At 36.1% G+C, this 12,491-nt stretch overlaps 1 long non-coding RNA gene across 1 annotated transcript; it reads right to left on the bottom strand.

Moving 5' to 3' along the window:
- Positions 1–239: 239 nt before the first annotated feature.
- LOC145719223 (uncharacterized) lies at positions 240–5,854 on the bottom strand. The gene is made up of 2 exons (XR_014142256.1): positions 1,409–5,854; positions 240–1,173 (listed from the first exon to the last, which is right to left on the bottom strand). It is a non-coding gene; the product is annotated as an uncharacterized LOC145719223 (long non-coding RNA).
- Positions 5,855–12,491: the final 6,637 nt, after the last annotated feature.

Here is a 12,491-nt window from a genome sequence, read left to right as displayed (position 1 = left end):
AGCACATACCCTCTTTATCTCTCCTTCAAATCTGAATAATAACCTCACCAGGTAGAGTATTCTTGGTCGTAAGTTTTTTCCTTTCAGCATGAAGTGTCACCTTTAAATGGGACAGATCCTGCCATATACTCACAGTATATGCATATGACTAAATGTGTGAGGTGATGGATGTGTTAATCAACTAGATGGGGGAGATCCTTTCACAATGTATATGTATATCAAATCATCACAAAATGCACTTTCATTATTGTATAATTTTATTTGTCAGCTACAAATAAAATGCTACAAATATATGTACAACATCTATCAATTATACACACTTGAAAAAAACTGTGCTATCAGATCACATAAAAAATAAAGAACTTCAAAGTGTTGTCATTGTTTATTGCTAAAATGCACAGTAAGAAAGGTTTACAAAAGACATTAATTCCAAGGGCAAGGAAACTATGAAAAGTTGAGGAAGTTGAGCAAAGGTGTTTTCTTAAAGATTTCTGCTTTTTGGTATGAAGGTCTTGGACACTGCTATTGTAATTGTGAGCTTCAAAATATGTTATTTGAATAAAACAGATGCAGGATGAATTAATCTAGTGAGTACCTCTCATGCTTTTCCTGTCAAACAATCTTTCCTTATATAGTTCCTTACAATAACTCATTCTTAATTAAAATATAATATTAAGTTGCATGGCATTACAATGTTATTTGTCATACTTCTATAACAATGTAGCTTTAGTAGTTTATCACAAAATGTCTAAAAATATTTCATAGATACTATATCAAAAAGCACCACTATCCATAAATATCTTGAGGAAGAATCTTCTCAGGGGCCACATGAGTATCTTGGGAAAAGATGGTAACCTAGGTCAGGGACAGACTGGCAGTTAATGGTAATTCTGACGTGAGTGTCTCTTTCCTACTTGAGACTCACTAGCTGGTTTATGTGAAAATGATTTTGCAAAAGTGCTAAAGCCAGGGTTGTAAAAGATAAAGAAATGACTTTCCAAATGCAATGAGGTAGCAAAACTACATGTTAGAAAAAACCTTCAGATTAAACACAAACTGTAAATCATCCAAGAAAGATATGCAGGCACAGATTTCATTCAGACTATGCTAACTTTCTATCAATAAACAGAGTTAAATTAAAACCATTCTTTAAAAAGAACATTTATGGGGCGCCTGGGTGGCTCAGTCGTTAAGCGTCTGCCTTCGGCTCAGGTCATGATCCCAGGGTCCTGGGATCGAGTCCCACATTGGGCTCCCTGCTCCTTGGGAAGCTTGCTTCTCCCTCTCCCACTCCCACTACTTGTGTTCCCTCTCTCGCTATATCTCTCACTGTCAAATAAATAAAATCTTAAAAAAATAAATAAATAAATAAATAAAATAAAAAATAAAAAGAACATTTATAATACACAACCATGACTAACTTCTTCCCTTAAACAAGAAGGAGGAGGAGGAGGGGGGAAGGTGGAGGAGGTAGAGGAGGAGGAGGAAGAAGATGAAGGAATACCCAAACAGATTATAAATTCACTTGGTTAATTAGCCAGGCAATGCTATAGGGACTTTAATCTGATTTCCATTGAATCACAGATGCCCTACAAAACCTGTGAACAGCCTAAAGTTGAAAACAAAATTTTGTTTATACGTAGATAGGAGAATTTCAATATTTTAATCAGATTCCCCAAGGAAGTCCATGACCCATCCTACCAAAAAGTCAAGGACCATTCTTCCCAATGATTATATATATTATATATGTAATGATTAAATATTCCATGATCTGTTAAATAACATAAAATAGCTAAAGCAACAAGGAACTCCTAAAAAAAGTAGAACGTGGCCCTAATTTTGTGTATGCAGTGAGTTTAACACCTTTTGGAAATCTATTGTTTTATGGAAGGAGAGAATGGGATGGATTTTACATATAGGAAGTATTCAAATTCTGACCATGACTTGTCCCTCTTCTTTGCTGCATTGTGATTCTTACTTTTTGTTTTGTTTTGTTTTGTTTTTGGAGTCAGCTCTTTGCATTTACTTATTGGAGTACACCATATTTCCCAAAGTAACCAGCAAAAATGACAACTCAAATTGTATAGGCCGTATAGAGCTGGTACAGGAAGTCTATCCAGATTGACTATACTCCAGTACTTGATTTCTCACCAGCAATAATCTGGGATACCAGAAGTAAAATGAGGAGGAAATGTATTTCTGAGGTAAACAGTAGAAGACCCATTTTGTGTACTAACTGATCATACCCTGAAGGCTGAGAGAGCTGAATTCAAATCCCACTTTCCCACCTAATACGTGTATGACTCATATAACGTAGGGTAAAAATATGTGAATTGTAAACAGAGCTACTAGTATATACCTTCCAGGGTTTATGTGAAAATTGCATGAGTAAAATGTAAGTGAAATATATTGGAGACAATTAATGCTAGTTTCTTTCCTAGGCTGACAGCAGTATTTAGGGAATTTCTAGCAATGACACCCAAGTGTGCTGTGTGTCCCACAATGATCTTCTTGAGTGACTGCTCTTAGTCCACTACCTCCCCTGTATCTTTATGCTAAAAGTTCCTTTTGGGTTCTTTGGCCAGATATTGGTCTATCTCCATAATAATCCCAGAGCCCCCAAATATCCTGAGATACTGGCCAGGGTTACTTTTTTATCTTTGGATATGTTAGCCAAACTGGAAAGAGCCCCAAAGGCTTCCAGCTTCTGCTCTGAAGTCCACACCAAAAGGAAGAAATTTGATAATGGAGAAATAAAAATGTTTCCATAATAGCATAATGAAATGGAATTCAAGGACCCATTTTAACATCTCTATATAGATGAAACCAGCTCAGTTGATTTCCTTTCTACTAGAATCAAGTCTGAATTTAGATAAGGATCGGTTCATTTGGAATTTACAATAATATTTACATGATACGATTTTTATAAATCCTTAAGCAAAATCTGTAATTACTAGTAATTTTAAATTGACCTAACATAAAACCTTATTGACTACAAAAGTTTCTTTTAACTTCCTTTCACCATGTTTTCTTCATTTCTTTAACTTCATTAGCAGTTACAAATGGAAACATATCACTGTCCACCAAAGTACCATTGTCTTATAATTTAATTAGTACACCTTTATTTTTTACAATTTATTTATTTATTTGAGAGAGAGAGAGACCGTGCGTTGAGTGTGGGGAGAGGCAGAGGGAGAGAATCTTCAAGCAGACTACCCACTGAGCATGGAGCCTGATGTGGGGCTGGATCTCACGACCAGAGAGATCATAACCAAAGCGGAAACAAAGAGTCGGATGCTCAAACAACTGAGCCACCCAGGTACTTCTAACTGTTACACCTTTTAGCTCATCTTTATCTCAATAATGGTGAATTACAATGCAATCCACACTTGTTATTTATCTAGTCTATATAATAACATGAGTTCACAGATACTTTGTCATTATCCCTATCACCACTGAATTATAAATATTTTTCTGTAGGAAAAATGTGGAATATCTAGTAATATCTAAGTTAGATTTTATACACGTTGTCAAAAACAATCTTTCTAGTTACTGACACTTAGTAGTGTGAATAATATATACACCACAGAACTGAAAAGATTAGTAACTTGAGAATATTCTTTCTTTAGAAGAATATTTTACCCCAAAGGAAATGGGCCATGGAAATGTGTATTAGGAAGAACAATGAAGAGTCCAAGTTCTTCTGGTCATGAGACACCAGGGAAAGTAACACACACCTGCCTCAGAAGCAAATGGAACGTGAGCAGAAGTCTGCTGGGGATGAGGAAGTTTCCAAAAAAGATATTTTCAACACTTCCCTATCTCCCTCCATTATTCCATGCTCACCTTGATAAGACAAACGTGAGGACTAAAAAGGGTCCTAATTCCTTGTTGGCCTGGGGTCATCTAGGTTGACCTGGAGTGACCCTACTTAAGTTTTTGTCATGGGTTTTTCCTTTCCAGATGAAGTGTCATTAATAATTGTATTCATATAGCCAAGATGGGTTTGGTAGCCTTCTATTTTCTACTTCCTGCCTCTGGCACACCCACCTCTAGTAACAGGTGAGAAGCTCGTGAGCAGCAGACAGAGCTCTCATTTTAACGTTTGGTTGGATCTGAAGAAGACAGGTAATGACCTGCCTGTCTCTATCGCTGACCTTCTCCAAATGAAATATTACCAAATCCTCCTTACAAAGACAGCATCCAGTGTGATCAAAGATAAAATGAACCATACTTGACAGTGGTGTAAGGAGGTAGTGGGAGAAGAATGAGATGCAGAAGCCACTTTGAGACCTGTTGTACCAGCCAGACATGCTGTGGCCCCTGCTAAAGACGGAGAAGAACAGAGCTGTCAGGCCATGGGTCAGGGGGATCGGTGAAGAATATGGGAAATTATGGGTTCAGTGTACAGGAAATATGTGAAGGGAAAGGAGATTGAGCAGTTTCGTCTGAGAACAAACAAGAGAAGTCTCAACACTCATACTACAGTGGTTGTGTCATTAATTTATAATTGTTTATATAACTTATTTTGGCAAAGCTTCATTTTGCAGTGAACCATTGTGCCATCAACTAGCTCTAAAGTTCTTCTTTAATGAAAATATTTAAGTACCAAATTTACATTTCTCAAACAAGTTGATGATGAATGTGCAACTTTTCAAAATGTTTGTCAACCGAGAGTCATGGTAATATATTCAATTCTGTGAAAATCAAAAACATAAATCTGCTGAGAAAGAATATCTTTTTAAAAGTCAGCAATTATGTTAAAAAGCCTGTACCTGAACACAATGATTTCAGATGTGAAGTGCAGAAGAGGTGTTGTCATCTCACTCTGTAAAGTATGTCTGCACTTACTGTCAAATGCCTGACTTCGAGATTAGTTCTAGAAATTATTTTATTCCAAATTTTCTTGTGCACATAGGTAGGTAGGGCTATTAATATGTTGTTTCCATTTAGCAAATGAACTTCACAAACAGTTAAATGATCCTGGGTCATAAATGCCCCAAATAGAAGCATAGAAATGAAAACCAGTTAAATTCCCAGAATGATTTGAATTTTAAAATCTAATTTGTACATCTGAAACAAAGCTTTTAGAAACTCATTCTGTTAAACTGAAGCACACAACATTATGGTAAATACTACCGTAAATGTAGTTTAAAGTTCATCATTGGCAAAAAAATATATTTGCTTTTATGGTGATAATATGAATACAAATTTTGTTGGAACCCAGCTGTAGAATAAAAACAGTGTTCCTAATAAATGTACTTGGAATTGGTTGAGATGAATTATAATTAATACTAGTTTCTAGTTTCAATATTGTACCAATCAAAATACAGCTGTAGTTGTCAAAATTTATCTGTGTGTATGTATATTTGTGTGCATTTTTAAATAAATCTCTAAATTTTGAATGTTTTTTCAAAGTATTCAATACATGTAGTTTCAAAAATGATGGCTTTTGAAGCTTAGGGTCAACTGTAATTACTGAGAGTAAGCTGAAAAAGAAAGAATAAGAGCATGGAACAAATTAAACAACTAGAAATCAAATTCTCTTAGGATAGCTTGAGTTGTGGGAAGAATCTTTTTTTTTAAGATTTTCTTTTTTATTTTTTTTTTAGCATTTTATTTATTTATTGGGGGAGAGGGAGGGAGGGGGGCAAAGGGAGAGGGAAAGAGCCCCAAGCAGGCTCAACGCCCAGCATGAGAGATCATGACCTGAGCTGAAATCAGGAGTTGGATGCCCAACTGACTGAGCCACCCAATCGCCCTAGTGGGAAGAATCTTTTAATGGAGCTTCTATTTTTCATTGGATAATTTTAAACTCTGTCTCAGAATTAAAAAATAAATAAATAAAATTGAGATGACCTCCAACTACATGGTATCTAAATTGGTAAAAACATTCAAAAGAATCAACTTATTTGACAAACTTTACCTTACATATTTGTCCAAGAAAAATTACTATGAATCAAGGACAAAAACAGTATTTATGAAAATATTTGACTCAAAATATTTATCATTTTATAATATGAATATATTAGAATTAAGAGTATTCTTATAAATCAAGCATGTGCTTTAGATTTAGAAAATTACTTATAAGACTCACATTAAAATTATATAAGTTAGACTTCAAAAAAGAATATTTTCCATTTAGCAAAATTTTTCCAAGTTTATGAGAACCTCAGTACTTGCAGAGTGAGGATACTGATAATTCAAAATCTTATGGTTTACAGAGAAATGCCAACTGAAGGAGTATTTTGAATTTAACAACCATATGATAGAATAAACTGTATTCAAAATCAGACCTTCAAATCACTGCCTTAGCCCATTTTCCTATATATGGGAATTTATTAGTCAAAAGTGACTTGCAATAAAAAGATTATTAATTATAGTAATATTTCGGGAAAACCGGGCACCTGGGTGGCTCAGATGGTTAAGCGTCTGCCTTCGGCTCAGGTCATGATCCCAGGGTCCTGGGATCGAGTCCTGCATCGGGCTCCCTGCTCCTTGGGAGCCTGCTTCTCCCTCTGCCTCTCTCTCTCTGTCTCTAATGAATAAATAAATAAAATCTTTAAAAAAAAAAAAATATTTCGGGAAAACCAAATGATGTTGCTAATGAAACATTATTTAAAATATTATTTACTTTATCTCATGTTTTTCTAATTTCTGTTTTTAACACATTTTTATAATCTACCTACTATGTAAGTGCAATGATACATGTGTAGGATTTGTAAGTATACACGTATGGCAGATACATATGGAAAATGTTTTTTACTGATGGGCTGCATAAAGAGACAATGTGGAGACCAACACAAGGAACGTAGAGATTCTTTTCTGAAACTACCTATGGGACCAAAGAACATGGCTTTGAGAGCTTCATTCTGCTTATTGAGAAATGTCCAATTATCTCTGGATACACCGTAGTGCTCACTGAGCACAGATAAAACAGTCAAGGCACGCGGGCTCCACAGTCCACGGGAACTCTACTCTCACTACCCGCAAAGTTCTCATTTTTCAAGGACGTGAAACCACAATCATTGCTGGAGAGAAGACAGATTCAGAAAACAGAGAATTTCTTACTTTTTCATTAAGTTTACCCTGTGCCTTATGAGTGTCCCGAAGTGAACAAATTCTTCTTTCCCGAATCCTGAAGACTTGGAAGATTCGTACATTGCAAAGAAGTTTGCAATATGGCTTTTAATGACTTAAACCTTCTCATCAACACAATGGTGACTTGGGACAAGAAGGATGGAATAAATGGAGTGAAATATTGCAGTTCTGAAAGTGTTATTCTAAAAAATACATGTATTGGAGAAGTCTTGCCCTACTGACATTCTACCCTAATGTGGGAAAGTTATCCAGCTTTTTTTCTCTGTAGTCTATTTGCCCACAGGTAGTGCCTGGACGTATGATTTTGAAACAAGGGTTACAAGTTTAGGAGACTGGGACATTACTTCCCACTTCCACTACAACTTCCTTCACCCCCAAAAAATAAAAATTTAAATTAAAAATTCATCCATGGGATGCCTGGATGGCTCAGTCGGTTTAAGCGTCTGCCTTTGGCTCAGGTCATGATCCCAGGGTCCTGGAATCGAGTCCTGCATTGGGCTCCTTGGTCAGTGGGGAGCCTGCTTCTCCTTCTGCCTGCCTCTCTCTCTCTCTCTCCCCCTATCTCTGACAAATAAAAATATTAAAAAAAAATAAAGTAAAAAAATTCATCCAGAAGAGCTTGGGACAAAAGGGAAGTATATTTGGGTGTCGTTTCAGAAGGAAGATGTTTACTGGGAGCTGCAGTAGCCTGGCAGGCTCGTGGTGGGCAGCGTAAAGAACTGAAAAAGCACCAAGGAAGGCAGCCATAAAAACATGTTTGTTTTTTTTTTCTTGTTTGGATTACCACGCACAAAAGACTTAGATTATAAATAAGCATATATAACTCTGATTCACCACATTTTAATACATGCATTTTTATAGCGCAATTTGACCAAAAACTCCAATTCGTAATAGGCATTTCTATTTAACATCAAACTCTCAAAATTAAAATAATGACACTCTAAGGGAAACATTCCTTTATTAATAGGCTATATCCTTCATTCATATGCATGGATGGGGTTGTCTGAGAATACATTTTATTGCACGTTCCTGCAATATTTCCCAGGAGCACTTCCTTCAATGGATGGCCAGTGCATAAGGAACCCATAGATGAAGCTGCTCCATGCTGGAAGTCTAAAGCTTACATAGAATAAAATAACATACTATAACTACTCTCAATAGTTTCAGAGCTGTGATTCAGTAAAAGGAATAAACCAAATTTTAAAAGCAACCATCCTCTCAGAAATACCAATGAAAATTAAAGATGACAGCCCTGTATGACATGGAATCCAACATCAGGCTAATTTTAGAACATAAGTGATTGTCTTCTGTATTAAGGACACTTTCTAAATAAACATCTTTATACTCTTGAAATCACCCATCTCCATCAAAATATTTTGAAGGCTGAAGCTCATAATGAAACCTCATTAGCTCATGCTTCCAGGAGCCAGAAGCACCTCAGAAGTCTGGGTGCTTTTCTAAGAGGCCACGGCTCTATCATTTTCTGAAAAGCATATCCTCATTGGTAGGACTCTGGTATACAAAGATGAATTTAATTACTAAAATACAAATAAAATAACACTGTTCTGCATTTGTAAAACTGCCCCAGAACATATTAATTGGGCAGGGCGTATATACAACTTGTGCTTGGCATCTGGGAGGAAGCAGTCTTGTAGGACTGAACCCATAACCTTGGTGATCTGATGCTAACTCTAGGCACTCAACGTCAGAATTGCTTGGTGTGGGGAAGAAACCTATACATCTGGAGTACAGAGGTATTCAGGGAGTAAACACAGTGAGGTTTTTTTCTTCCTTTCAGTTAGCATGACCCATTTTTTTGGAAAAAAAAAAACAACTGTGTACAGAGCTTTGGACATGTGTAAACCACCATATTAGTTAATGCAACTGATGTAAATATAAAACTATACTACTAACATCTGCTTCTATCTTAGTAAGAAAGAAGTATATAAACTATAGAAAGCAGAATGTGATAAATGCTTTGAGAAATAGAAGCACACAGTGAGGAGGATAGTGGAGATATCAAAGAATGGTAAGAATGATAAATGAGGAGTATAGTGGAGATATCAAAGAATGGCTCTCCTCTATATATCATGGCCTTGTGCCTATTTTGGGGCCACTGGAACCAAGCAGTATTTTGAAATGGAGAGTTAACTCCAGTCTCACTCCTGATCTCCAGGAACTTACATATTCCCTACGTATAAAGGCAAACCTAAAAATCAATTAACCTCAACTTCCTTTTCTCTGGCTCTTTCTGTTTTCAACATAAACAACCATCAACAGTTTTATTTTATTTGACATGCTATGCGGGTTCCAGAGATGAATAATGTCACAGTCATGAAACAGAGAGGCAACAGTGTGTCACTCTCAATCGAGGCACTCTTTCTTTTGTTAATAAAAACATTTTGTAAAAATTGTGCACTTTTTTTTTGCCTCTGCTTGAAAACAGCATTTGCAGTTTCAAAACAAAAATACCAGAGCAGTTTAGTTCTTCATAGTGAAGATTACTTCCATGTAAATATTCCTTTTTTGAAGAGGTTTTTTAGACTAAGCCACAGCATCAACAACAAAAAAAGCATAACAATAATCTTTAAAAAAAAAAACTTTATAAACCTTTCTTCTGTTTATTTTTGAAAAAAGTGGCAGCATGAACTCATCTTTCTAAGGAGCATTTTGCGGTTTATACAGCTTATTCTATGCACTTTACAAGCTAAATTTAGACAATTATACTCAACTCTGAATTAAATTTTAAAAGAATCTTTTTTTGCTTGGTGAAGTTTTCTTGAGTCTCAAATGCTGAACCACATTTTAATCCCTTTGAATTCTTAAGAATAAAAGCTATTCAAATAATTTGAAAACTTCTATCAAGAATCCTGGCACTTTTCCTGCAGATAAAATGGGCATTCCATTCCTCCCACATAGCAAGCTGTGAAGGCAATACAACTATTTCCTAAACATAGACCTTTCTTTCTCAGTTCATAGTGCATAATTTTGGTACAATATATTATTAAATAACTGACACTGATAAACAACTATGGGGTGCAGTCTATGAGATTTCGATAATACAAGTCACAGAATTATTTAAATTAGTTATCCGTTACTGTGCTGGCATTTAGCTCTCCGGAGCTAAATTATCAACTCGATTCTTGACACAGGAAATCATATCTAATTTTAAAAACATCAAAAACAATAATAAAAAAGTAATAGTAGCAATCAGACTGTCTATGATAATCATCATCACAGTCATCAACATCACAGTGAATTTTTCCTGGACATTTAGATTGAGACAGGCATAGTTCCAAGCATGGGTTTCTCCAATCTTAATCTACAACAGCCGTTTATGAGGTAATCACTATTATTGTGCCCCTTTTACAGATAAGAAAATTGAGGCAAAGAGAAATACTGAGCTTAGGTTGGTGTGAGGATTAAGATTGCTTCTATCCTTCCTCTATTCATGGATTACAGGGATGCCAGATAAAATATAAGATGCCTAGTTAAATTTTAATTTTAGATAAAAATGAAGTAATATTTTATATATTTTAATAGAGATATAATATACAATATCTCCATTACAACTATATCACATATGATATTTGAGACATATTTATACTAAATAAATTTATCTGAAATTCAAATTTATTTTTATCAGCTAAATCTGGCAACCCTAAATTAGCAGTTTTATAACACCCTTCCATCCCCAACCCAGATTCTATGCCTGATATTTCAATAATCAATATGTACAATATACACACACGAAGTACTATATAAACACACACATACTTGCACAATAATAATTTTGAATATTCTACTTTAGGAGTGTTAAAGTTCTGATAATAGTTTCCAAATCTTATTGAGCACTTACAATGTGTCCTATGTATTCTAAGTGCTTCACATGTCTTAATGCATTTAATTCACAGAACAACCCTGTGATGTAGGTATCAAAATGGATCCCATTTTTACTAATAAAGAAATTGAAGCATGGAAAATGCTATGGTCTGAATTTTTGTGTGCCCCCAAAATTTGTATGTTGAAATCCTAAGCCCCCAGGTGATGGCATTACCATTAGGGGTTAGTTAAGAAGTGGGGCCTTTGTGAGGTGATTAGATCGTGAGAGTAGAACCCTCATGAAAGGGATTAGTTCTCTTATAAATGAAACCACACAATGCCCCTTAGACCCCGCTACCACGTGAGGACACAGTGGGAAGTCAATAGTCTGCAACTAGGAAGATGACCTTCACCAGAATGCAGCCATGCTCGTGCCCTGATCTAGGACATCCCAGCCTCCAGATCTGTGAGGAATAAATTTCTGTTGCCTATAAACTACCCTGTGAGGATTATTTTGTGATAGCAAGCCAAACTAAGACAGAGAGGTTACATACTTTGGCTAAAGGCACATGACAAGTGGTAGTGTTTGAGCCCAGGCCATTGGCTATTAGACATACTGCTCCAAATTGCAACTCTACATAGAATAACAGCCAGGGAGACAGATGCTGAACAAAGTGCAGAGTTTTTTGAATGTCAACCAGCCATAATAGATGAACTTTGCTGAGGGCTCAAGGCAATCAGTAGAGACCTTAGAAGGGTCGTATCTCAGCACTAAGGCTCAACTAGTCCTAAAGTAAAGACAACTATAAACAAGCCTTAACAAAGTCATAAGAACAAGCCTAGATGGGTCAAGCTGACCTGCAAGTAACCTGGCTTCCTGATAAAATAAACTCCAACACTCGTAATGGAAGACACAAAGTCTGAACACTGCCTCTGACACCCAGTGAAATACTCCTCAGAGTGAAAACCAGAAAGAAAATCAGTCAGTAGATCAGACCCACCCATTATAAGTGCCAGGGATACTGGAATTAGCAAACAAGGACTTTAAAACAGCTACAATAAACATGCTAAAGGACTTGGGGCACCTGGGTGGCTCAGTCGTTAAGCGTCTGCCTTCGGCTCAGGTCATGATCCCAGGGTCCTGGAACCGAGCCCACATTGAGCTCCCTGCTCAACGGGAAGCCTGCTTCTCCCTCTCCCACTCCCCCTGCTTGTGTTCCCTCTCTCACTGTCTCTCTCTGTCAAATAAATAAATAAAATCTTAAAAAAAAAATGCTAAAGGACTTAAAGAAACAAAAAGAACTTCTAGAAAAAAAGAGTATAAAGTCTGAAAAAAAAAAGTCTGTTGGATGGACCCGATAGCCCGGTCTACTATGAAGACATGAAATAGATACAGAAACCATGAAAAGTACAGAAAGACAAGGAAAAAAAAATAATTTCAGTGACTTCTGGGACAGTTTAATATAGGTGTAAGTAGAGTCTGGGAGAAAAAGAGGTAAGACAGACAAAGTTTTTTAGGAAGGAATGTCTAAAATTTCCCCCAGTTTAATAAAATCTCTAAATCTACT

Source organism: Leptonychotes weddellii, unplaced genomic scaffold (genome assembly GCF_054177405.1).
Source record: "Leptonychotes weddellii isolate Sample4059 unplaced genomic scaffold, ASM5417740v2 HiC_scaffold_3503, whole genome shotgun sequence".
NCBI classification, from domain to species: domain Eukaryota; kingdom Metazoa; phylum Chordata; class Mammalia; order Carnivora; family Phocidae; genus Leptonychotes; species Leptonychotes weddellii.
Note: the sequence above shows the minus strand (reverse complement) of the source record. Positions and strands in the feature narration are given on the sequence as shown.